Here is a 27,994-nt window from a genome sequence, read left to right on the forward strand (position 1 = left end):
ATCCTGCAGGGGTCCAGGGAATTCTTGTCCACCTTAGACTGTCACAGAGTGATGAATACCAGGAACCTTTAGAGGACGCACCCAGACAAATGGTGTTCATCCTTTAGAACAATGACTAATCCAGAGGTGCATTCTGGTTGTGCAGTTTTGATACCAGAAGGAATCCTAGGTCAGCTCCTAAAAGGCCTTCAAACCTTCATTCAGTGAGCTTAAGAATTTAAGGGCAAAACCTGTAGGAGAATGGGAGTCAGAAAGTTAGGTGGGCCCCATGAGGGACACGTGTGTGATAAGTGACTTGTGATGCTGTGCTAATTTTAAATAAGTAATCACACACCACAAAGTGCAGGCTTTAATTGGGCGTTTGTGGGTGCATGAATGCACTTTGTTCCAGGGATGGAACTATGGGAGCCTATCTGACTGTGAAGGCACTTGCGAGTGTGTGCGTCAGGCAGGTGTCTCATTAATTCCTCGGAGGGAGCGTTTTGTGCACACCTGTGCCCCATCAGAAGTATTAGGAGAGGAAAAAAAACAAGACAGAGAGAGACAGCCATGAGAACAGCATTATTGAGAGAGGCAGGACGAGCCAGGCAGCGTGGTCGTTGGCCCATGAGGGAGCAAAGGATCAACACTCTACGGTCGTACCCACTGAATCATTGTTGTGCAGTGGTAATGATCGAGGTGGCGTCCTACCACCAGGGATTCGAGGTATACCAGGGGTGCGAGAAAGATGACAGGAAGACAAAAGGCCCCGAGAAGTCTTGGAGGCAGCTAAGACAGGGGTTGGGTGGTGAGAACTGCGACTGCTTATGTCTTCCCTGGCTGATTTAGCACTAGGTGAGCTGGGAAGACTAAACTGGACAAGTGCTGGGCTTGTGTGACAGAGAAGAGAGCACTAAACTTTTGAACACTGTTTGATGAAAAACCAGGGCATCAGTGAAACCAAAACCCACAAACATGAACACACAGTGAGTCCTGGGTTCAAATAAAGGTTGGTTTATTCACCTTAACTCTCCAAACAGTAACAAGAGCACAAACAAAGGTCTTCTTTCTCCACAATTCACACCACTACAATTTCTTTCACCACCACACTGCCCTCCTCTACTCAAGTGTTGCCTCTCTACCTCTCAGCTCTGACTTGCCTGGATAAGGGAGTGCAGTCCCTTTTCTTACAGATCTGGGAGTACTTCTGGTGACAGAGCAATTGCCTGACGGAAGCACTTCTGGGTCACACAGAAGTCCATTATAACAGGGAGCCTGTCTCCCTGCAGCTCCTTCTTAAGGCACCCAGTGACCTCAGCAGGGCTTCCCTGCTGGACTACATTTTCCAGCAAGCTCTGTTAGCTTCCAACTGGGCACAGATATCCGGGGCTGCTGCCATCTATTGTACTGGGACAGAAAAAAGTCTCCAGTGGTATCTTTCCTTTTCAGTGGGCTGTCCGTCCATTTCTTCCAGTCCTTCCTTCTGGGTCTGATCCCTTTCTCCTCCCCGGTTGGGATGCTCACCTTCCTGTTGGGAACCTCCTGTTTAGATAAGGAACCATTTCCTCTACTGGCCAGGATGCCTGTCCAGCCCCTGCGGCATCTACAACTGTTTGTTTTGATTGACTTTGTTTCATTAAAAGCACTTATCACTTTTCACCTACACCTTGCTATGTGTGAGCGTCCTCATTTGCTAGGCTCATCTGTCTGGTATGTTATTGGCTGTAGTGGGTTCAAGAGGCTCCCTGGAAGGACCCGGTAGCAGAGAGCCAATCCACAATTTTTATAAGGGTTTGTTGTTATTTCTGTTATTCGCTTGTGTAGGTAATTTGCATTAGTCCTGGCCACACTTCCATAAATGTTCTAATAAGTCATATCTGATGGACTGTGGATCCATATTATATTTGAAAATGGTCTGGCGATGACTTGATGGGCCTGTGGAGCTGGAGTCTATTTCAAGCATCTTTAGGAGGAAGCCATAGACTCAACACTGTTCTGTTATAAAACACTTCACAGCCTGTCATATCAGAATAGCTGACATTTCAAAACCAGAAAAAAATACTAAAATGTAAGGTCCCCTGCACTTTCGTGGTGACCTGCTAACAAGAAGAAAGAGTTTTTGCAAGTCAGTGGCTGGTTAGTTTAAAAAACGTCTACATTTCCATTGGCAAGTCATGGATGGTGGGAGTTGAATTGAAATGTGTAAATCAGGACAAAAAAAATAGATGAAAGATTGAAAGAAAGGTAGAACAATACAAACTGTCATTTTAGATTTGGGTTTTAGGGGATTATGAATGACAATGGATAGGTTGTAGAACTACCTGAAGACAATCTGAATACGTGAACAATAGCAGTAACATTCTAAATCATTTGGAGTCTGGTATTTATTTTTGCTAAATAAAGGAGGATCCTTTCAATTATATTTGCATTATGCAGAAACCTGTGATTTTTTTTTTAACTTCAGTCATTATTCTTTGCAACAAATATATAGTACCCAAATGACTGTTTTGCTAGGTATATGAGAGAGAATTTTGTGTCTCACTAAATGACAGTGATACTAAGAAGCCTTATACTGCTAGCATTTGAAACGTGCAGCCTCACCACTACCACCTTTGCAATGTCAGTATCCTACATTTTAAGGCAGACTCCGCTGGGAGGCTTCTGGCAGCTGTCAGATTGTTGTCTCACTTGATGATGGCCTGTATCTGCCCGGAGAGGCTGGGTCCAGGGTTCATGCTGATAAAAATTATAACAAAGTCATATAACACTCCAATTCTTCATGACAGCTGTTTCCTCAATCCCCTAGCACTGCTTTTGATTGTGTATTTTAAAACTCTATACAAAGAAATACAGTACAGTGAATTTAACAAGAATCAGACAAAAACTGAATGTTCAGCTACAGTAACTTTCAATAAATTGTGTGTGAAATATATATTTTACCTCACCATGGACTAACATTTCTTGCAGAGCTCATCCTGCCATCTGAAAAATGAATAGATGGACGAATCTTGAAATTCCATACATTCAGTTGCTTTAGTTAAACAAGATTTGCCTGCAGTCATAACAACTCTCTTCAAAGATAATCTATCTTTTATGAATTGTTTCAGCTATTTCTTTGTCATACTTTACTTGTTTAGTGATTGTGCATCAGAGATCCAAGTGACTGATTCGGATTTCTAGTCTCTTCACCATCTCTGAGGAGTCTTCCTTGGATTTGTATCCCTGAGTGGACTTTCTTCAAGTACTTTCAAAATGCCGGTATTGGGTTAATCGGTGGCATTAGATGGGTCCAATGTGAATGAGTGTAGGTGTGTGTAAGTGAGTGAGTGTGACTATTTCATTAACTAGTAATGCTGATTTTACCAGCTAAACCTGACTTTGGCAATGTTGAAAGCAATGAGTGTTATAGTCAATGCATGTTTAGAATCTGCCCTGCACACTTTCACTAATTCTCATTTTTATGCTAAACTTGAGTGAGCTGCAGGGTATATTTTCGGCCCTATTTTAAATGGCTTACATCTTTCCAGACAACTTGTTGAAAAATGCATTAACATGCATAATGACCTACACATTTAATCCTAGAGAGCTCAGAGGGAAATTAGTTTTTTTTATGGTTTGTGCTGCATTGTTTTCCCTTATTGTTATAACATAGAACTGCTACATTTTTATCTAATTTAAACAGATAATGCTGGTCTTGCAAAAAAGCAGCTGGCATTTTACAGTCGTACATTACTGCTCCAGGGCCATTAGGTAAAACAAGATTTACAGTTAATCCTATTATCTGAATCTAACATATACAGTATCTCACAAAAGTGAGTACACCCCTCACATTTTTGTAAATAATTTATTATATCTTTTCATGGGACAACACTGACACTATGATACAATGTAAAGTAGTCGGTGTACAGCTTATATAACAGTGTAAATTTGCAACAAAAGTGAGTACACCCCTAAGTGAAAAATGTCCAAATTGTGCCCAAAGTGTCAATATTTTGTGTGGCCACCATTATGTATCAGGACATGAAACAAATAAACCCTCTAAAGCCAGAAACAAACACAAGATCAAAAAGCCAAAAGGTCAGTCAGTCTGTTACATCAAAATGTAATATGTAAACCAAAAATCACTATTAAAAAATTTGCTCAAGAAAGCTTCACTTTCTAGTGATATTTTGAAGCTACCTACTGCACACAAGATTTTTTTCCACTATCTATAAATTCAGACAAGGAAAGTATTGTGCCACAATCTTAAATATTGACATCTTTATTTTTATGGTTCTGGTGCTATAAAATAGAATAACAGGAGAGACCCTCAAAGAGACCCACAAAAGCAGGTTTGAATCATCACTGGACTATCCCCAAATAGTTATCACCCAGGCAAGCCTGACTGTATGAAAATGAGAGGCTTCAGGCCTGACCAGTGGGGAGAGACAGGATCGGGCAGATCCAAACGCCCTCCTCTCTTGCATCGCGAGGCTCAGTAATGATCCTTCCACATGTTCATCTGCGGAAACCTTGGTAAGACTTTTACTTCCTCTATAGTCAAGTTTGATTGTCTTGCTGTCGCCCTACCAGAGGCCACAATCGACTACAGGAGAGCTTTTCTGAGAACCTTACTAAAACATCCAATCAATTGTAGCAATGGCCAGCGTGCACAAAACACAGGGACTCAATCACTGCAAGCGTATCACCCAAACCTACTGAGAATTTCTTGTTTGTGGGGAAAAACTTCAAGCCCCAGTCCCTGTCATTAGTGAGGTTTAATTGGCTTATGCACATCTCTCGGCAATGAGTAGACACACGTTGAACCATTTATCTAAGGGGTATCGCAGACCTGTTATTGCTCAATCCCATGCATTATAGCTGGGCAAAAGGCTTCTCCGAATTTTATTTTGGTGGTGCATGATTCCAAATAGGTGTGAGCAGACTGTGGGTGTTGTGAAATGGGTTACACTTTTGTAATATCGGGAAAGCATATCTGTGAGCACAGAATCATGAAAATCATAAATTAACTGCATATATATATATATATATATATATATATATATATATATATATAGTCACAAAACGAGACAAAGACAGATAAAGGTTTGGGGCAGCCACCCATATAATTTGGTATCCTGGCTGCAAAAGTCGTTTTTAAAGCAACTAGCACTGAAGTGCATACAATGGAGTCCAAAACAAGACTGGGAGAAGGGAAAAGGGTAGGCTTTTAAAGGGGAAAACAGGAAGTGAGGTCATAAGGATCGGGCACGTGTTCATTATTCATTGGATCAGGCCCGGATGTGACATCAGGGGCGGAGCTGGCAAGGTCTGTTTCCATTGGCTCGGTCCCAGAAGTGATGTCAAGAGAGCCAGGTGGAACCTCCCAGGTTTGGTCTACAGGGAAGTGTGAAAGAGAGTTCGTGCACTCTGCCACATCCTGGCATGCCTCAGAACTGCCTTCACTCGAGCCCTTTAGCTGCCTCCCATGCGTGCATGTGTGACAAGGCCCCCCCGTTAGCCCAGACCCGTCGGGTCGGGCGACCCTAACCGAGAGGTTGTGAACCCGAGAAAGAGCATCAGCTGGCATGGAGAGCACCCCGACGATGAACGAACGAAAACTTGTACGTCTGCAGGTCAAGAAACCACGGGGTGACCCGTGGATTCGACTCCTTGTGCAGGGCCATCCACTGTAGAGGTGCATGGTCCGTGACAAGGATGAATTCCCGACCCAACAGGTAGTACCTCAGCTGAGTAATCGCCCATTTAATCGCCAGAGCCTCCCTCTCCACCGCTGCATACCTGGTCTCCCGGTCCAACAGTTTCCGGCTCAGGAACATGACGGGGTGTTCCACACCATCGACACTTTGGCTCAGCACGGCGCCCAGGCCTGTGTCCAAAGCGTCCGTCTGGAGGATGAAAGGCAAAGAAAAGTTAGGTGCCATCAAAATAGCTGCGGACGTAAGGGCCTGCTTCAAGTCACCAAATGCAGTGCCTGTCTTTTCAGTCCATACCACAATGTTCGGGCCCTCTTCTTTGTTAAATCAGTCAAGGCGCCACTCTCCAAAACCGGGTACAAAGTGGCGGTAGTACCCGCTAACCCGAAAGGCTTGGACCTGCCGCTTGGTTCATGGACGGGGCCATTTCAGAATGGCATCAATTTTGGAGCACTGTGGCCTTACGGTACCCGACCCACCAGGTAGCCTAAATATTTGGCCTCGCTTAATCCAAAGAAACATTTCTTGGGATTAATCCGGAGCCCGGCCTCACCAAGTGTCCGTAATACTGCTTGGACATGCTGTAGGTGTTCCTTCCATGTGCTGGAATAGATGACCACGTCATCCAGGTAGGCAGCACTGTATGAGTTATGAGGCCGAAGCACTTTGTCCACCAGAAGCTGGAAGGTTGCTGGAGCCCGTGTAACCCAAATGGAAGGACACGATACTGCCAGTGTCCGCTAGGGGTACTAAACGTTTTTCCTTCGGAGTCCGTTAAAGGAACCTGCCAGTACCCTTTGTCATGTCAAGTGTGGTCAGGTATTGAGCCTGTCCAAGCCTCTCGAGGAGGTCGCCCACGCGTGGCATTGGATAGGCATCAAATCGGGAGACTTGATTAAGCCGACGGAAGTCATTGCAGAACCTCCAACTCCCGCCAGGCTTACCGACGAGCACAATGGGGCTGGACCAGGGACTATAACTTTCCTCAATTACACCTAGTTCCAGCATGCGCTTGATCTCAAGCTCCACTTCAGCCTTTTTTGCCTCGGGAAGACGGCACGGGTGTTCTCGGACAACAACCCCGGGCTCTGTCACGATGTTGTGCTCAATCAGAGAGGTCCTTCCGGGGTGTTCACTGACTACCTCCCGAACGGTCCGGATAACTGTTTCCAGCTCCTGCCGTTGTCTGGGACTCAAGTCAATGCCGAAGTTAAGGTTGTGTGTGTGAGCGAAGAGTGAGCGGGGCTGGCCGGAGGAGGGAGCGGGGTCCCTGTCCTTCCACGGTTTCAGCAGGTTCACATGATAAACCGCTCCTTTGGCCGGCGATTGGGTTGACTCACCAAATAGTCGACCAGTCCCTTCCTCTCCTTAACTTCGTAGGGGCCCTGCCAGTGGGCAAGCAACTTAGAGTGGGAGGTAGGCACTAGGACCATGACCCGATCTCGGGCAGAACTCCCAAGAGGCGTGCGCAGTTGTAGTAACGGGCCTGTGCTGCTTGAGCCTCCTCCATGTGACTTTTAAGGACAGGCGAATCTTTCCAAATCTATCGCGTAACTGCGCGATATATTCTAGTATATTTGTAGAGGGAAGAGCCTCTTCTTCCCACCCTTCTTTCAAAATATCTAATATGCCCCGAGGTTGTCGCCCATACAGTAGTTCAAAAGGGGAGAACCCCGTGGAGGCTTGTGGGACTTCCCGATAGGCAAAAAGGATGAGGGGGAGGAGCTGATCCCAGTTCCTTCCATCCTCGCTGACCACCTTACGCAGCATTTGCTTGAGAGTTTGATTAAACCTCTCTACTAATCCGTCGGTTTGAGGATGATACACCGAGGTCTTTAAATGCTTTATTTTCAGTAATCTGGCAGTCTCCTTGAACGTCTCCGAGGTGAAGGGGGTCCCCTGGTCTGTCAAGACTTCTTTGGGGATCCCCACACGCACAAATACCCCTAGTAATTCCCGTGCGATGGCTTTAGAGGTAGCTGAGCGCAATGGAACAGCTTCAGGGTATCGTGTAGCATAATCCACGAGGACTAAAATGTACTTGTGTCCTCTGGCTGAGGGCTCTAGGGGTCCCACCAGGTCGACCCCGATTCTGTGGAAAGGAACATCAATCAAGGGAATAGGAACGAGAGGAGCACGGTCCTTCCTAGGAATTTGTCGCAGTTGACACTCCGGGCAGGAAGCGCAAAAGCGACGAACCTCCTTGTTGATTCCCGGCCAGTAGAAACGGAGCTTGATCCGCTCCAGAGTTTTCTCGGTGCCCAGGTGGCCACCTAGGAGGTGGGCGTGTGCTAGCTTGCAGACCTGCCGCCGGAAGGTACGCGGCACTAGCAGCAGCCTCGTCTCCTGTCTGTCATGCATTGCTACACGGTAAAGGAGGACATTATCTAACACAAAGTAGGGGCCCTGTGGCATCGACTGATCAGTGCGCTGGCCATCGACAAGGACCACTGCATTTTTACAAACTTCAGGAGTCATCATTCCATTGCTCCCTTCTAAAGAAGCCGGCGTCCTTTTAAATTGAAACCGCAACACGGAGAGAGGGTCAGCGTCGACCTCAATGGGCGTGGTTTCCTCCCGCTCTGCCGCAGCATTGGTGGATGACGTGTCAGCCTGCGACGGCCCGGGAGTTGCCACATCACTTAGGACGGCCGCTTCATCTCTCTCTGCCGGCTGATTACGCGGCATGGAGGCAGCTTGAGACGGCTCATCTCCGTCCATAACGAGGCCCAAATTAACCCCGGGAGTGGTATGTGTCTCACCGCTTTTAATTTCAGACCAGTCCCGCCCCAGTATCACCGGGTGTGGAGGATCAGGAAGGATTGCCACAGTTACTTTCTGGACCGATCCTCCGTAGCTGATGACACAAGCGGCGGTCCTGTACCAGCGGGTTTCCCCGTGGACACAGGTTATACTGGTCTTGAACTTTAGCCATTGTCGCGGTAGCACAAAACGGCGAGCAACAATGGAAATGTTGCTGCCGGAATCGAGCAGAGCGGAAGTTTTAAACCCGTTAACGATCACCACATCAGTGTGCGGGACCGTCAACGGGTTTGTCAGAGCACACCAACCCCTCCTCCCCCTCCACCTGCATTCCTCGTTGTCTCGAAGCAGGTTGCTCCGGGTTGTACAGGGAGGGGCTAGGTCTTGGGACGTACCCCGGCTGAGTTTGACAGAAGGACGGTTCTGCTCTCGCAGAGTGTGAGGCCCCCCTCTGTGTCTCCAGAAGCTCTATGAGCCCTGACATGTTTGTAAACTGCTTGCCCCAGACCGGCTGGGTGAAGCCATGGGGAAGCGCTTTCAGGAGCAGATAGCCAGCTACCTGCTCTATTACCTGGTAGGGCTTGTTTTCTAACAGCCGTAGCCACTGCCATACCTTTGCCCATAAGGACCAGGCTTGTTTACTGGTCGGCCGCTCAGGGTCCAACCTCCATTTTTTTATTACACTCACCTGCCAGTCTGGGGCACCCCTAGGTGGTAAATGGGGCTTTGGTTTCACAGGGAGGCAGGCACTCTCCCCCAAGAGAGCATACTGAGTCCCTCTTGCCTCCCCCCTCCAGGGCAGCCCAACTCTGTGAGCCCCACCCGCACACTCCCTGGCCTCTCTAGGTGGCCTAGTTCTGCGTGCCAGGAGCGGAGCTCGCACCAGATCTCACCGAACCACGGGGCACCCTCCCCGCCTGAATACTCGGCCCCGGTACGCTCCCACCTGGGTGTATTGCAGGTCCTGTCCCCTTCTCTTCTGGGACTTCTCCATCCTGCCGACTACGCCACTGTCACAAAACGAGACAAAGACAGATAAAGCTTTGGGGCAGCCACCCATATAATTTGGCATCCTGGCTGCAAAAGTCATTTTTTTAAAGCAACTAGCACTGAAGTGCATATAATGGAGTCCAAAACCAGACTGCAGGAGAAGGGAAAAGGGTAGGCTTTTAAAGGGGAAGACAGGAAGTGAGAGGTCATAAGGATCGGGCACGTGTTCATTATTCATTGGATCAGGCCCGGATGTGACATCAGGGTGGCTGGAGCTGGTAAGGTCTGTTTCCATTGGTTCGGTCCAAGAAGTGATGTCAAGAGAGCCAGGTGGAACCTCCCAGGTTTGGTCTACAGGGAAGTGAGAAAGAGAGTTAGTGCACTCTGCCACATCCCGGCATGCCTCAGAACTGCCTTCACTGAGCCCTTTAGCTGCCTCCCATGCGTGTGTGACATATATATATATATATATATATATATATATATATATATATATATATATACTGTATATACTGTATATATATGAAAACTGAAAAGGTATGGTTTGGATCTGAGATTGCAATGCATTGCTAAAGGTAGTTTAAAGAATACCACCACTCTGCTATGACTTGCAAATGCAATTCTACATTTAGCACAATAAGAAATGACTGTTGCTGTTGATTCTGGGTCTCGAAGGCACTAAAATTGGGTCATGTATTAAAACATTTAAGAAACACTGCTTTAAACTCTATCCAAATAGTCCCTTTTACAAGGTGGCTACTGGCAAAGTATGCAAAGCTGATAAGAGATTATTGGTCAGCGGTAAAGCTGGCACCTTCCCTGCTGAAAGTGACATGTGACTTCTCTAAAACCCCTTCCTGTCCCCATATTTGGTTTGTTCCGCTGTACTAAGTTTAATTGTCACACTCTTTATTATATTACTGTATAGCATACAGTATACATTATATATATATGTATATATACAGTATATATATACCGTATGTGTGTGTGTACTTTTTCAATACTATTTTTGGCTTGTTATTAACATACTTGCTTTTGTTTGCCTTAGTTAATACACCTGTATACATGTAATTAAGTAGAAATAAATTCCTTTGGCTTTTTCAATCAGTATTAGGAATATAAGTGCACCTTTAACATATTTTAAATGAAAAGCTCTTTCTAGAACTATTTTTTTTAAGAATCTATCACTATGCACAAGTGACAATACTACTACTACCACTACTGCTGCTACATTGGCAAGCTTGCTGACGGTGGCTCTCTTCTCTGGAAGTGAGTAAAATCTATGTTTGTTTACCTGGTAAACTCCTGAGTGAAATGGCCCATTTTACATTGTAAACTTTTGCAAACAAGCTTTTAATCAGCAAATGCTATTTTTTAAAATTCTTGTATTATCCATGTGCAGTCTGTCTGTTATCCCGCTGTCTGCACAGATTTTCCTCTGGGTGCTCTGTCCTTCCTCCACAATCCCAAAGCTCTGCATGTTAGGTTGATTGGAGGCAACTTTGATTCTGAACAGATGATTGTGTGTGTGTGTTTGTTTATAACTATTGGTGGACTGGCATCCCCTTTAGGGTTGGTTACTGCCTTGCCATCAGTGCTGCCAGGATAGACGAGGTAGGCTCTGAGAAGGGATAGATGGATATCCTCTCTGTGTATCTGGTACTGGAATGGGCAACAACCTATTATGATCATAAATTAATCTGAGTTATGCCTCCAGACATACATCATTGAAGCAGATACACTGAACACTTTGCCAATGTGTTGACAAGGTGTGCTTACGGAAGTTAGTGTGTTCTTTTGGTGCCCTGAAGGTTTTTAGTGACACTTTAGGTTCAGCAAAAATGTACCTATTACTTAATTGCTCTTATATAACAAAACCAGAACAAAGACTTTTGGTCTTAATTGAGCTTACAAAACATCAGTAAAGTGGTTATTCATTTTTGTGCAGCAATGCATGCTATTAACCTTAGGTATGCTAGTAAAATTAACTATGAAGGAGCTGGAGGTCTGAAATGTGCAAAATCACGAGAAATGTCTATCAGTTAAGCTGCTTCTGACCAATCCAAATTGATGTTATTTTAGTAGGCCACATTGCACAGATAAATATAAATACTTCACTAATTCTTGGTAAGTGTTATTAACACCAAAAGAAGCCTATACTGTCCAAAAACCAGAAGATGAAACATACTCAAAACCAGAAACAAGTCGAAACCCAGAAGATGAAACCTATTGCAAGAAAGCCTTATCACCAATCAAAAGGCAAAGTCGGATGAAAAACTGTAATTTCAGAAATGAGAAAAAATTATGGATAGAAATGAATTGTTGTGTTGGTAATTAAAGGGCCACACTGACGATGTAAGATGTGGCATTGTCCAAAGCCAAATTCCTTGGCAACAGGGAGTAGCATGCAACTATCGGGAATCATAACATGAAGGTGCCCATATGCAAAAAACAATCACCATGAAATAAATAATCGCTACGATCAGGAAACATTACTAAGCAAAAATAATTGCACAGAATTTTTCCACAATTAAAGTAACCCACATTCCCATGAATACTTTTGCTTGGAAAAATGTATTCTATGAGAAATACATTTTTAAAGTGAACATCTCATAACAAGCCCTTTATTAAACAAGTGGCATATAAGAGTAAACAAGTAATAGATTAATTTTGCCCTACCTAAACTAAAATATTACCTTTTTTTTTTTTCCCCCTAGGGGTTGGTGCAAGTTTTCTTCCTTTTTTGCAAATGCAGGGTTGTTGCCCCCCAACTAGCACATGAGAGATGAACCTCAGTAATATTGTGCCTCAGTGAAAAGAGTGGCTTTGCTTGCAATTTAAACATCCCAATGGCTGTGGCCTTCACTGCTGGCTTCCAAATCAAAAGAGTTTAGCAGAGAACGAGTATTTGTTAAGAACTTGGCCAATATGAGTACAAGCAGAATTCTTAATGCTACAGTTCCTTAGTTGAGTTGCCAGCTCACAGCTGCTACAGTGCCAGCTTTACATCCTCCAGCAAATCATCTTCTTACTTGACGTCTGTTAGTCAACCTTGGACACGCACACCCTGAGTCTTATGCAGATAACAATGTCACCATACTTACAGCCTGCTTTGTTTTGCTATTTTGTATTTCTGTAAAGTTAATGTCCTGTTTTAAGGCTGTTCTTTCTTGTAGAGAGTCACAGCATGCACTTCTCTTTGATGAAGTTTTACGAGATGTATTGTTTTTTGATTGTAAAGGAGGTTAGAATGAAATATTTTTCGCTGACCAAAACCAAAGTTAAAGATGTCTTCTTTAAAGACAGAAAGTCTTTTGCATAGCAGTAACTCTGTTGGTTGAGGCTTACTTTCCTAATTATAGTGGGCACAATCTGTTATCATGCCTAGCAAGAGGAAAACAGAGAACATAAATGCTGCCTCAAAAATAACACAAAATCGACCCTTGCAAGTTTGTGGCAGAATTTTTTAAACATTTTTCTTTGTCCCTCAGAATTTATGCAAGAGCTGTATGACAAAGCAAGATGGGACAATTCAGTTCATCAAATTAATTTGCTAAACTAATAGATACTTCTAAAATCTGTCAAAGAAAGACTGAACTCCACTATACCATTTTTTAAATACCTGACCAGGGTCATTGGTACGTTGGAGGCTATCCCAACAAGCATAGAGCACGAGGCAGGAGCAACCCTGACAGAGCAGGGAACACACTCACACACCATTAGGTGGAAGGAAACCAGAGCACAAGGAGGAAACCCACATATGCATGGTGAGAGCATGCAAACTCCTCACAAGAAGGATCAAGGATGTGAATCCTGGTCTCCTTACTGCGAGGCAGCAGAGCTACCACTGTGCCACCCTTAAGGAAAGACATTTGATATTTTTATGATATAATACCCGGAAGTCACCCAGATTGACATCGAGGTGAGGAATGGGAGGAAATGGAGGGCGCAGGATGCAGTAAATGAGGTCAGTGGTAGTGAGTCAAGCAGGCTTAGAGAGAATCCCAGAACCCAGCTATGATAAAACCCAGGGCAAGAACAAGTCCTGGCTGATTTCAAAGGAGGAGAGTGCCTCAATTAAGAGTTATGGCAGCAGGAGTACTTTTAACAGCTCTTGTCTGGCAGATGAAAGTTATCTGGTAAAACGGTTCCAATTCCTGAAGAAAATCATAGAGACCACTCTAAGAGCAGATGCCATGCTATTCTCTGAGACAACAAGACAGGAGGTCATGCTGGGATACATGGTTTTTTGGGAGGAACTGATGGAGGAAGCCAGCGAGAGTAAGAAAGCCAAGTCTCCCACATTGACATCGAGGTGAGGAATGGGAGTAAATAGAGGGTGCAGGATGCAGAGTACCAGGAAGAGTCACGGCTACATCCCAGGGTGTTGGTGGGGTCAATGGTAGAGGGTCAAGCAGGGTTAAAGAGAATCCCAGTACTCAGCTATGATAAAAGCCCAGGGTAAGGACAACTGCTGACTGGTTTCAAAGGAAGTGAGATGTGCAGTTGAATAACTGCAAAAGAATCAAAAAGTGGGTATATGGCAGCAAGGAGCTTGGACAAGATAGAAGCAGACAACACACTATAGAATCTCCTGGTCCAAGTTGGGGCAGTCTGGATCTTTCAGCATTAATCTCCTCATCCAGTCCGCATATAATGTTCTACTTAGCATGCTGAGGCATAGTTAATTTATCAGCTTACACTTGAGCCACAGGAGAGGAACACACAAGCATATCCTCAGTTAATGCCCTAAAACACTAGGCAACAGATGCTATTGCTGGCACTATGACCAGGTGCTGAAGGTGATTGCCGAGGCCTCCTGAGCCCAGACTAGCTACACACAACCAGCAAGGCAGGGCATCACCTTGATCAGAGCATGAGAGAAGCCCAGGCCTCAATTAAGAGTAGCAACAGCAGGGGTACTTTTAACAGCTGTTGTCTGGCAGATGAACATTATCTGGAAAAACAGCTCCAGTTCCTGAAGAAGAACATCATATGGTCCACTCTAAAAGCAGATACTGTGCTGCTGTCTGAGACATTAAGATAGGAGGTCATGCTGGGACTTACGGTTCCTTGGGAGGAACAGATGGAGGAAGCCAGTGAGAGGAAGAAAGCCAAGTAAACAGATTTGGTTGTGGAGTTTCATAGATGTGGGTGGTGTGCACAATGTGTGCATAAGGAGTGAGCTGTAAAGACTTTGTAGATCAGACTCAGTGCAAGGCCTTTAGTCTCCTCAGCTTCATTGGTGAACACAGAAGAAAGGCCATCAAGGAAACAGTGGCAGGAGAGAAAGCCTTGAGGTTGGCTGTGGATTAAAAGGGGTAATTTGTGGACACATAGTTCACATTAGTGAACTAATCACTGCAGGCTGGGTTGCCTGGGTGAGGGTGTCTGAAGTTGAAAGCCCCAAAATAGCTAATGACCTCAATCACTGGTGATGTGTCCAAGTGCATTACTTAATGTGTTATAAATAAAGTGACTGACAAGACTGTGATTCATTATAATTGTTGACAAGTGGGAACTGTGGGCTTAAGGCCTTCCACAAATCCCAAATAAAACTGCAACTTAACTGAGATTAGTTTTAACCATTCCACACAAATTCATGGCTCTTCACATAGGCAAACTGACTTTCAGTCTTCTCATGAAAGAGCTTCATCCTGTGAAAAGTATTACTGCTTTAAATTAGAGTGATGTCCTGCATGGGCACAAATTTTAATACTATTTGATTCTCTATTCTTTATCACAGTCTACAAATAGCAGTAAAATGTGACATGGTCCTAAAAGTGTAAAGTTTGTTTCTCATTCAAAACATGACACATCAGGATTAATCTTGGTTTACCCATGAACATTTAAAATTATTAGACTAGTAGAAGGTAATCACTGATTTGATACATTTTTTTAGCAAATGTATAATGCTATAAAAATCCAGAAAATATGAATACTATACACTGTTTACCCATGGTCGTGTGAAATGGCTGCCTCACACCTCCAAGTGTTCTAAGCTGTAAAATTTGCATGTTTTTCTTTAGGTCCTCAGTTTTTTCTCTTACATCCCAAAGACGTGCAAGTTAGTCTCATTTGACTCTCCTGAATTGACCACTTGTGAGTGTGTGCACCTTATAATGGCCTGGTGTCCCTTTTAGTTTGGGGGTCTTTCTTGCTTACAGGATAAGGCCCAGCTCCCAGGGCTTCTGAACTGGATTTAAGCAGGTTTGATAATGGGGGTGTATTACAAATGAATGAATGGATAGATTGTTCACTTTAAGATAATTTCTATTCAGTGTCACTGATTTGAGTTACAGTAGAGTACAGAGATAGCTTCTTCATTAGTGAAAAGTGCTGATGTGAAACAACCTGAGGACAGTTTTAAAAACATTACAGTTAGAGGCATGAATACAGTTTCTCTATTACAGAATCGCCCATGGCGGCCTGGATACAATTGTGATGACCTTAGAGAAGAATTGATGCACAAATAGAGGAATAATGAATTGATTAAACACTTTTCAGTCTTTTGGTATACATTTATAAAGACAGCGTAGGATACAAAATACAGACATGAACATCAATTCAGTTTAGTCAAAAGGTCTTCTCTTTGTAATCTTTTCACTATCTATTAACACACAGTATACAACAGTTAGTTATTAAGAATATAAAGCGGTAATAATTGTTCCATTTCTGACATAAACCTCTGTTTTTATGTTATGTAAAATAATATTAGCTAAAAAAGAAACAAGTTATTAAAAAGTTATAAAAGCAATAAAACCTTATACCAAATAAAAAGGCAACTTTAAGAATCACTGAATATCTACTTTCTACCATGTTTATTACATATTGTGCCTTCTCCATTGGAATTCTTTTAATTAAATAGTGAATCATGTACCTCAGGACAACTGTAGAAATTACCTGGAAGTGCATCCAAAGTGGAAGCAAGGAAGCACAACTTCAATCCTTGGGTCAGGGAACAAAAGTCTAGAACAAAACAAGTGCATCATGTACTTTAAATGGAATTTATAACAACTTTTAAAAAAGTGTATGTGTGTAATACTGCAGCATCTTACTGTAGCTAGCAGCTAACAAATCAAGCTAGAGGGTGTGAATCAATCTATCAATCCATTATCCAACCCGCTATATCCTAACTACAGGGTCTCAGGGGTCTGCTGGAGCCAATCCCAGCCAACACAGGGCGCAAGGCAGGAACAAATCCCGGGCAGGGCGCCAGCCCACCACAGGGCACACACATGTGCACACACACACCAGAGACAATTTAGGATCGCCAATGCACCTAACCTGCATGTCTTTGGACTGTGGGAGGAAACAGGAGTACCCGGAGGAAACCCATGCAGACACAAGGAGAACATGCAAACTCCACGAAGGGAGGACCCAGGAAGCAAACCCAGGTCCCCTTACTGCGAGGCAGCAGCGCTACAACTGTGCCACCGTGTGGCCCTGAGGGTGTGATTGGTCTTCTTATTTATTAAACTTTTTATGTTCTTGTTTCGTCCTTCTTTTTTAAATGTATGTCAGTTATTACCTTTCTAGCTTCTGCTTTGGATCTCTGCATAACAGTTCTGGTGCTTAGTGTAATTTCTCACCCAAAACTAACACAATTTGCACTTCTTGTCCCCTCACAACTTGGGGCTCTCTTCCTTCAATCAGTCAAACTTTTCCAACCTACAATCCTCCTGACTCTGAGTGAAATTCTGGGATGACCGTATGAGTCTTTTAATCTCTGGTCAGGAACTACTTCAAGGATATAATCCCATAAACACTTTCAGAGGTATAATTGTCCTGCAGCACGCCTTCAGGCCTGAAATTCCCATAGTGGCCCAAGTGGTTCCTGTAATCTTAAATCACAGCTTTCTCTTAAAATACCAGGTGACCTCCTGGTTATCTGCCCACTGTAAAGTGTAACAGGGAGTCATGCATAACATACATGGGGCTCTCTGCTGCTACTGATTGTACTTTGGAAACAAATTCATTTTTCTTCACACCAGAAGCACTATTTTCCAGGGAGCTCACTACAGATTCCTTATAGCACACTACAGTATCCACTACCTATTTAAGCAATGGGCTAACTACTTTAGCGTCCTGGGGATATATCCCACTTTCTATATGGTGCCCTGTACAATTATGTGGCATAAAATCCTGTGGTGGTGGCCGCCCAATTGCACTGACAAAATTGTGTGTTTCCAATGCGAGTGCAGCTTCTATCTGTAATTAAGTTAAACTCAGATTCTGGCAAGCTGATCATTTACAGTAGATACAAAATTCACTATGTAATTGTGCTGTATCTTGCTCTGTATCAACACCCTCCTCAATTCTGGTTCTCTTCTGTACATCTTGTTGTAGCACTTGGTGCCACTTCTACATTGCCAAGACTACTGTTCTAAGCCCAGAAATACTGGAAGCCTTGGGGTCATTGATACAGTCTTTTTATACAGTAAGCTATGTAGTTATGATATCATAGAATGCACAAGTTGGGGATGGGTGACCAGCTGGGCCTAGGTCACCAGAACTGTGGCTTTGTATGTTATTACTGACTATGGACATCACACAAACTTTTTTTATCTTTTTGATGACCATTGGATTTTATTTTCATCTCCTCTGTTGTCAACTGTTGTATTTCAGTTTTGAAGGACTTTATTAGGCTAGGAGTTGTTTGTTTAAATTAAATTGAAATTTCTCTGTTTCACTGTGTGCTTCATGTAGTTTAAGTGTTTGTGTAGTGTATGTTGCAAAGTTTAGCAATTCACTTCTAGTTACATTTTGCATGCACTCTAAAACTTACAATAGTACAATAGAAAAATAAATGGAATTAAATTCTGTATTGCTGTGTGGCTCTTTAAAATTATTACCAACGTTAAACAATTACTTAAAAGTAATAACATTTAAATTGTTTCTGTCTAGTAATAAATGACAGTGGTTCTCAAAGTATTTTGGAGAAAGGGCCAAAGTCAAAGATATGGAGGATAACCTATGGCCAACAAACACTCATTATTGTAAATTCTGCGTGACAATTATTCTATAGGCACCTGTAAAAATATTGTAGCAATTATAGAATTTTAATCAATATTTTTAATCAATCCAACATATAATTGTATAATTTAATACAAGTATATACTTATATGAAGTCGTAACAATGAATTATTAAACATAAGGTTATGAGTTGAATGTAACCTAAAGGGTTAACTAAATGTTGTTTAAAGCCTAGGCACGTTAGACTTTTGCCTCATCTTAGAGGAGCCACCAAGATAGTTGCTGAGGTTAAAACGAAGTAGATGAGTAACAAACACCCATCTAGAAAACCGGAATAAACTAATAGGAAAACCAAAATACCCCTCCTATGAAGTGGTGCTAAAATCAATAGAAGAGTCTGCGGATCACCCCTATTTACAAGACAATATTCAGATTAATGTGAGAATCAATAGGACTCAGAAAACACAAGTGATACTCGTTGATTGGATGAAGCTCTGCATATTATGCATATTAAGAGTAAGATGATGTGACGTATTAGTTTAGGTAATGTAATAGAAATGCATAACGGCAGATGAATCATTTTATTGATTGCTCACTCTTGGACAGAGACATTTGTGCATACCTGTATATAAATAAAGAACTGTTCTATATTTTCATCTGGTCTCCGAGAACGACTTCTTTGAAAACATAGGAATGTTTTTTTTCCAAAATACAACCCAAGGTACAAAGTAGAAGAGTTAGCACACAGATTTCAATAACGAGTTTGAAGACCTTGACAAGGCTGTTCATTGGAAACTGTTTAATTGAAGTGCCTGTACTACTCTCACTCTTATGCCTTTGGAAGTTGTGTTAAGAAAGACAACAAAAATCCAGCACAAACAGAACTCTGTTAAACATATACTGACGATCAGTCTCTTTCTGTGTTGCAAGCTAATTCTTCAACTGCTACTTTATCAGCTACCACGTCATTTCCTTTTTTTTGGTTTAACTCACAGGTCTCTAACTCTTACTTGGTGTCTTCTCTTAGATCTGGGTGGCATACATTGTCCCTACTTGAATCTCTTACCTACCACATGTTCAACCTTCCCCACCTGATAGGAAAGTCAACATTACAAGGCTAACATTCAGACCTTGTAGGGTTTATGTGTTCAAGTCAAGGATGATCCATAATAAAGCCTTGAAAGTGGTGTTATGTCACAAAGACTTAGAAAATGAACAAATGAGAAGCAGCATGCATAAATATTCGTATAGAATTAAGAGACCGCTGTTACCAGGGTTTGTCTTTTGAGGTGGACATTAAGGTGGATTAAAAAAATGAGTCCCATGTAGTGAAGGAATTACGCCGTAAAATACAGAGATTACAAGTTTGAAAGCATGATGAAAGAGATGCAGCAACCACTGTAAGCATACAAGATTGGCAGTGTGGAGTAGTGCAGAAGTAAAAGATGTGATCGTCTGCAAGAAAGTCAGACAGAACAGTCTGGTCGTTGTCTTAGCACCACTACAAGTGGTGTTATCTGCAAAGGAAGCGCTTCTAAGGAAGATGACCTGGTCAGTCCTTGGACTCCCTTGGTACATGCTTAGGGTTTCGTAGCCTACACAAACACAGATTTGCAACTTACAATATGAGTTTTAACTGGCAGCTGGGATTCTTTTCAACATTCTTTTCTTCTCTTTTGCTCCCGTTAATGTTAAACAATAACCACATATTTTTCTTTCCTTTTTCTTTTGAAGTAACATTTTACAAATATTTAAAAGCAGAACATGTTTTGGTATGTAACCTACTGCCATAAGAGGAGACTGCAGAGCGTTGGTTGTTCCATTGTGGCAATAAATGATGTCAATAACAGGTTCAGTAAATGGGAGAGGGCTGTGCATATAAAAGAGTGTTGAAGTGGCATCAGCTGAGAACATTTATTGTGTCATATGTCCTGTAGAGGTGAAGGGTGGTAAAACTATCTACTGTATGAGTAGATCTGTATGGCTTCAGTTAACAACTGGTACATCTGTACAACTTAATCTTAGGCATTAGTTTTTAGATGTGTGTGTGGTATATTCTTTGAAAGAGTTGATAGTGTGGTGGCCATAATATGTTTACATGGTAACTGAGGCTCTATGCAATGATATAGGAAATAAGGGGATTAATCAGTTAGAAACTAATGCAGTGCTGAAACTAATCCTTTTCACTGACTTTAGTATAGAGAAGCTGTACCTGTGCATATTTTAGTGTCTTTTTAAATTTCTTTTCCCATCCACCTCCATATGGATGTTTTGGTGTTGCCCTTTCTCTTCAATGTTGTGACAGATGGCCAGGGTCATTACCCAGATGGAACGCTGACTAGGTGGAAGGACCGAGGGAGAGACCACATTGGAGTTATTATCTTCCCCGAGACACTAGAAGGCAGCCCCCTTGGGTTGCTTCAGCACCACAGATCCCCGCAGGGTATGTCAGGAGTTGTAGTTTGGAGCAGCCCTATTGGGCTCCGAGGGAGCCGCAAGGGGGTGCTGCAGGTGCAGCTGAGTCCTTAGTGGAACCACTTCTGCTACACACGGAAATGCAGCTGGAGGAAGGTCAAGAAATACTTGGAACACTTCCGGGTGTACTCTTGTCACGCTTGGGTCACAGATTTGCACAGAGACACAGATGGTTGTAGAAAACAGGAATTTTATTCAAACACTGCAAACAAACATTTGTTTCTTTTTCAAAAGCTTAAACGTGCTCTATGACAAGTCAGATGACAGTTCCGCTAGGAGCAGAGAATGTCAGAGAGAGAGAGAGAGAGATAAAAGCAAACAATCAATTACAAACTGACAGGCGCTGCACAAGGCTTTTAAGTTAGCGGAGTATCGTGCGAGGTTTGTATTACGCGTTGTAGCGCAAGTGAGAAAGTAAGGAGCAATGTGAGGGTAGTCTGTGTTTCAAGGGTTATGGTTTTCCCAGGGGGGTCTGTATCTTCTTGGGGTGCGATCAGCCCTCCAGCTCACACTATAAAAGGAGCTGCCTCAATATTAGTCGAAGAGCCATAGTTGGGAGGAGGTGGACAAAGCTTACTAGAGGGGGAGTGGAGCCAGACGGACTGAACAGGAGAAGGACTGAGATTTGTATTGTGGTGTGTTATACTGTGCTGTGCTCTGGGGAGCGAGAAAAGCATCTCCCTTATGTAAAATAAAGTGTGTTGTGTATGGCACTTGTGTTTCTGCCTGTCGGTGTCGGGTTAGGGCAGCTGTACACGCCCTAGTGGTTCACAATGTTTAAATGCTTCTAGATTTCAAACATGATATCTGGTTGGAGAGCAGTTATTATGATATCACATGTTATAAAATATATTACTTATCAAATGAGTTTTGCAATCATCATTTACTGCTGTAAATACACTATATAAGTCGTGTTTACAAGTATCTGTATATTGTCAAATCTAATAAGATGAAATTGTTAAACTGCTGCACTTAGCTTTAAAAGGTCAGACGCTTCCTAAGATTCCATTGTTTGGTATGATCTGTTGGTAAATGCACAAATACTGAGGTTTATTGTGTACTCTTTTGAGGATAAAATTACCTGAACAGGGGTCATCATGAACATGCCACAAGGCAGTGGCTCCCGAATTCAGTTCTGGAGGACCCAATATCAGAGTTTTTATTCCAACCAATTTCTCAATCAGCGCATGATTCTTAATTTTAATTAATTACATTGTGTAGCGAGCTATCTTTTTTATTCTCTTATTCTACAAAATGCTGAAATGTCTGTGTTTTTGCCAAAATATTGAATGCTTACATTTACTTTGCTATTTTGTTTTTAATTCACCCTTTGCTATACAGTTTGCTCCCTTAATTGTACCCAGTTGCTGAATATGTTGAATGCTGAAGGTTTGGCAGTAACTTCACTGACAGTCGTATTCATTTATCATTTGTAAAAAAAAAAAAGTTTCTTAATGACAAAAGAAAGTTAAAATGGCAGTGAAGTCATTGCTATCCTTTAGCATTCGATGTTGTTTGCACCGGTGTTTGCAGTGCTCATTGTGAATAATTGGTATTTAGATAAAATGAAAGCTAGAATTTACGCCAGATGTTATTTTGGTACATAACCTACTGCCATAAGAGGAGACAGCAGGGTTGTTGCATTGTGATGTTGCAATTAATGGAGTCAATAACAGGTTCTGTAAATGGGAGAGGGCTGTGCATATATACTCAGCAAAAAAAGAAACGTCCCTTTTTCAGGACTGTGTATTTCAACAATAATGTTTTAAAAACCCAAATAACTTTACAGATCTTCATTGTAAAGGGTTTAAACAATGTTTTCCATGCATGTTCAATTAACCATAATCAATTAATTAACATGCACCTGTGGAATGGTCGTTAAGACCTTAACAGCTTACAGAAAGTAGGCATTTAAGGTCACAATTCTAAAAACGCAGGACAATAAAGAGACTTGTCTACCGACTGTGAAAAACACCCAAAGAAAGATGCCCAGGATCCCTGCTCATCTGCGTGAACGTGCATTAGGCATGCTGCAGAGAGGCATGAGGACTGCTGATGTGGCTAGGGCAATAAATTGCCATGTCCGCACTGTGAGACGCCTAAGACAGCACTACAGGGAGACAGGAAGGACAGCTGATCATCCTCGCAGTGGAAGACCACGTGTAACAACACCTGCAAGGATCAGTACATCCGAATATCACACCTGCGTGACAGGTACAGGATGGCCACAACAACTGCCCGAGTCACACCAGGAACACACAATTCCTCCATCAGTGCTCAGACTGTCCGCAATAGGCTGAGAGAGACTGGACTGAGGGCTTGTAGGCCTGTTGTAAGGCAGGTCCTTACCAGACATCACCAGCAACAACGCCGTCTATGGGCACAAACCCACCTTCGCTGGACCAGACAGGAGTGGCAAAAAGTGCTCTTCACTGATGAGTCACGGTTTTGTCTCACCAGGGGTGATGGACGGATTCGTGTTTATCGTCGAAGGAATGAACGTTACACCGAGGCCTGTACCCTGGAGCGGGATTAATTTGGATCGATGGCTAGGGCCATTCCCCCCTGAAATGTCCAGAAACTTGCAGGTGCCTTGGTGGAAGAGTGGGGTAACATCTCACAGCAAGAACTGACAAATCTGGTCCAGTCCATGAGGAGGAGATGCACTGCAGTACTTCAAGCAGCTGGTGGCCAAACCAGATACTGACTGGTACTTTTGATTTTGAGCCTCCCTTCATTCAGGGACACATTGTGAAACATTTTTAGTTTATGTCTTATGGTGTTGACTCTTTTAGTGTTCATACAAATATTTACACATTAAGTTTACTGAAAGTAAAAACAGTTGAAAGTCAGAGGACATTTCTTTTTTGCTGAGTATATATTTACAACTAGATAACATAGCTGAAATACCTGGCATTGCCTGAGAGGAAAATAAAGTGTTTTTTTTAATTGTTTGAGAAAAATATAATTAAAAAATAAAACACAACTTTAAAAATAAAAATAAATTAACAGACAATGAAGACTCACTAATGTGCTTGTCTTGCGGTCTTGTATGTATGTTATTCTCCAGTTGATGCTCAGAACAGGCCATTGACCGCAAGATCACCCTAACCCAATGCCCCCCCCCATCCCGCCCCCCGCCACCCAGAAGGGGGTGGGTTAGGGCTGATTTCACTCTGCAGTATTTTTAGTCAACCAATGGGAAACGTGTACTAAGTTTAATGAAAATCGCTCCAGCCGCTCAGAAGTGATGCTGGAACATACATACATACATACACACACACACACATACATTGACTTTTATATATAGAAAAAGAGATAAATTTAAAAGTAAATGGCAAAAGAAATGTAACCTGTTACAGCTACGGCAAGAAATACAAATATTTATTAATTTCTTATAAATATTTTTGGACCTGATAATTCAACAGATGAGATTGATTTAAAGTAAGAATGGCACACTGATTGTGAAATTGGTTGGAATAAAAACCTGCAGCCACAGGGGGTCCTTAAGGACTGAACCTGCCAGGCGCTGCCTTAGGATATTAGAGATGAACAGCTTTGGACTGAGTACTTGATCAAAAGTTACATTTTCGTCTGCTACATAAACTGTGTGTTACATATCTTTTTAAAGAACAAGATAGAGAAAATGCTAGCAGAGATGGGTGGACTTACTGCAGGTAGGGCTGCAGTGGCTGCAAGATTTAATTTGACATTTTCTTAATTAAAATCCAAGTGCTGCTACTAATGGAAATAGCTGGCCTTAATTTTAATTGACATGTTTTATAAGATTCAATACATTAAACTAATTCTTTCCTTTTACTAGCAGCCAAATGATAATAAGATGCAAAGTGAGCCAAGAGATGACCAGCAAATTCTGGAGTGTCAAACTGAGTTCCTGGAGAGCCAAATACACCCCAACCCCACAATTTCACTCGAGCCAATTTCTTTATGAGAAGTCAATTCTTGCTGGTAATATGAAGTAATGACACCTGTTATTTATTTCTATGGCCAGCTAGTGCTTTTTTTCTGTAACACCAGTTATTTCCAATAGGGTTGATGTTTTTTTAAGAAAACCATCAGAATGCTTTATGGATAAGAGCAGACTGGTGTTTCTTAGGCCATCCTATTTTATGTTCAGCTATTTTCTTGAAACTGTTCTGCCTATGATATAAAAATGGCAGTGATTTTAAAGTAAGAGACCAGAAGATGAACAGTAATCAAAAAATGGGCAAAAAGTCAAGCAATCAAAGGAATAAAGTAAAAACAAAACTCTAAAATGTAGACGAAAACATTCTGAATGGTTGTTAAAGTCCAGGAAGTCATCAAAGTAAGCGCGAGATAAACATTTAGCTTATTCACAGTCTTGGACAACCAAGAAGTATATGAGCTTTATAACTTTGACCTAGCGATGTCACATGCCAAACACATCCAGATGAGCTTATCTATAAAAGCCTTAGAAGCAAGAAATAAATAATCACAAAATGATGGGACCCTTTAAAAAAACAACATGGAGTCAGGGAGAACAGAATTCATTCTTAACATCAAATTAACATCATTATAAAGATAAACATTACATATGAATACCTTAGGCTTCAAGCTTATAGTTACATTTATAATTTTTTTATTTTTTATTTAAAGCACAAGGAAAACCTAGAAAAAAATGAAATAATGCAGCGGACCATAACAGAAATAGATGTGTAATGAATAAACATATTCACTTGAAATCAAGTTAGATGGTTATCTGTTGGTTTGCTTTACATCTCCATATTATATGCCTGCTGGCTGAAAAAAAAGAATCAAGCATTCATAATTTAAAGAAAAAAAACTAATCATGTAAGGGTTAGGTTTAGGGTTAGTAACAGATAAAAACATTATCATATTTAGGTGGAGTATTTCTTAAGGTGAATATGTTTAACTCATGCAGCACTCATCTTACTGTCAAGTACCTTCATTAAATCTGGTAGGCCTTGTCTTCATTGACCTGTCATTTGCTAAACAGAAAGAGAGTGTGGGTGGGGTGAGATGGGTCCGATAAAATCTTAATGGCCCCACATTTCAGTCTGGTAAAACAGAGTGAATCCATAAAGGGGAGGGGGCAATCAATGATTTTAGAAGCAGCGTTCACGACTCTCTTTAGTGGCTTCCATTCCGCCACAAAGATGTTGTTCTGCTAAAAACTGTGATGTGGAATGTTTATGCTGTTTATGTTTCTTACAGCTCCATATGTTTAAATGAGCACCATCAGAAATCACATGCTCCATTTTAAGATTGTTAATTTTCCACTCTTGCAATATTAGCTGAGCCAAATCTTAAATGTGGTAGTCTTCCTTCCCATACACGGACCACTAGCCTGAATACTTAGATTAAGTAGTTTCAAACAAAGGAAAGGAACAAGGTGGACTGAATGTATTGGGTTTTTTTGTAAACATTCTGTTTATGTTGTTATAAAACCTTATAGATTGTTGGATACTGTAACAGACCCTAATACTCACATATCTTCATGTTAAAAAATAGCTTTTTTAATATTGTTTTTAATGTTGCAGGTCATGCACTGTGAATCATGCAGTGTTGGCATATTTCCTAAATGATGACACTTAGCAATCTAGCAAAGAAAATCCTTTTGGTAAGTTTTGAATTTCTAACTCTCTACATTATTTCAAATTTTTTGAATTTATGTTTATTTCTTAGAGAAAAGCCAAGCAAAATGACACCTTTTATTGGCTAACTAAAAAGATTACAGTATGCAAGCTTTCGAGGCAACTCAGGCCCCTTCTTCAGGCAAGATGTAATTTTATTAGAAATGTATGTGGTGTTATTTCAAACAAAGCAAAATAGCAGGACCTTGCAGGATTATATTATCAATTTTATGGAGAAATTAATTAATTAAATATTATTTCTATTAAGTCGTGTGATGAGGCAATTTCCTCTTAGGGATTAATAAAATATATCAAAATCAAATCAAAGAAATAATATTGTGTAATATTTTAGAGTGTATTTTTCTACTAACACAGCCAAAAGGTAGATTAATATTTAACACTGACTTATTGGATTGACATTACTATAAATTCTCTTTTTAAGTTTTTCTTTAAATTTTATCAGTTTTCATAAAACATAAGCATAATCAAAATGAACAAAGGTTTAAATAGTAAAAACAAATGTATATATCAATCATTTAAGTCTTATGTGTTACTGCAAATAAATGAAGTAACATTTTTGACATAATATATTTTGCGATGATAATATTTAACTAAGCATAACTTGCTTTTTTGATTATCCATTTCTGAGATATTTAAATTTTAGCCAGCATATAACATTTGCCATTTCTGCATTATTTTGCATAATTTTTTTATTGAAACTTGTTTTAGTAAACTTCTATACATTTTACTTCAGACATATGAATATTGCTTCATGAGTTTGTGAAAAATGATTCATTTCTTGTACTAAATTCTTGTATTCATTTTTGATTTGTTTGTACTATGTTTATTGCTTTGGGTACACATAGAAATGTCATTTAAAAATTGGGAAAATTATCTGAATTGTCCATGTGCCTGATGTGTATATGCTATTCACTATAATTGGATTAATCACTGACTTTTATTAATAATTTAGCCAGTCAGACATACTGTGTCTTGAACTGAGTTTCTGAAAACTGACCAGCAGTAACACCAGAGTCTGCCACCCATACCCAGCAAATAAATATAAGCTTGATATTGTCATTATCTGCCCTGCGATTTTAATTTCTTTTCACTGTTTCTGGCACTGTAAAATTTTAAACATTGTCTCCAGGTTTTTAAAGACCTAGGTATCTATTGGTTGCACTTGCTTATTTTTTATGTCTAGATATTTTTAATGATGCTGAAATTGATTTATGTTCCCTTGTTTCACCATATTTTCTTCTTATATAATACGCTACCGTGGCTGTCCGTTTGTCTGTCCAGGATTTTAAATCACCTGTATCTCGTAACCCTTTTGAACTATTGACCTGCAATTTGGTACACATATATTACGTGACCTCTACTGTCCGCTTTCGGGGTGATAATTGACCTCCAAGGTTATTCCTCTTTTTATTTAAATTTTATTTCATTATAGAATCAACTCTTGGCAGCCGCCAGCAC

At 41.4% G+C, this 27,994-nt stretch overlaps 1 protein-coding gene across 7 annotated transcripts in view; it reads left to right on the forward strand.

The window, feature by feature from the left end:
• htr2cl1 (5-hydroxytryptamine (serotonin) receptor 2C, G protein-coupled-like 1) overlaps positions 1–27,994 on the forward strand; it is a 740,469-nt gene that overhangs the window by 379,921 nt on the left and 332,554 nt on the right. For all 7 annotated transcript variants that reach the window (XM_039766482.1, XM_039766488.1, XM_039766486.1 and 4 more), the window contains one exon: positions 26,423–26,502. The gene's annotated coding sequence lies outside the window, so the exon portion shown is untranslated. The remainder of the gene's footprint in view (positions 1–26,422; positions 26,503–27,994) is intronic.

Source organism: Polypterus senegalus, chromosome 10 (genome assembly GCF_016835505.1).
Source record: "Polypterus senegalus isolate Bchr_013 chromosome 10, ASM1683550v1, whole genome shotgun sequence".
Taxonomy (NCBI): domain Eukaryota; kingdom Metazoa; phylum Chordata; class Cladistia; order Polypteriformes; family Polypteridae; genus Polypterus; species Polypterus senegalus.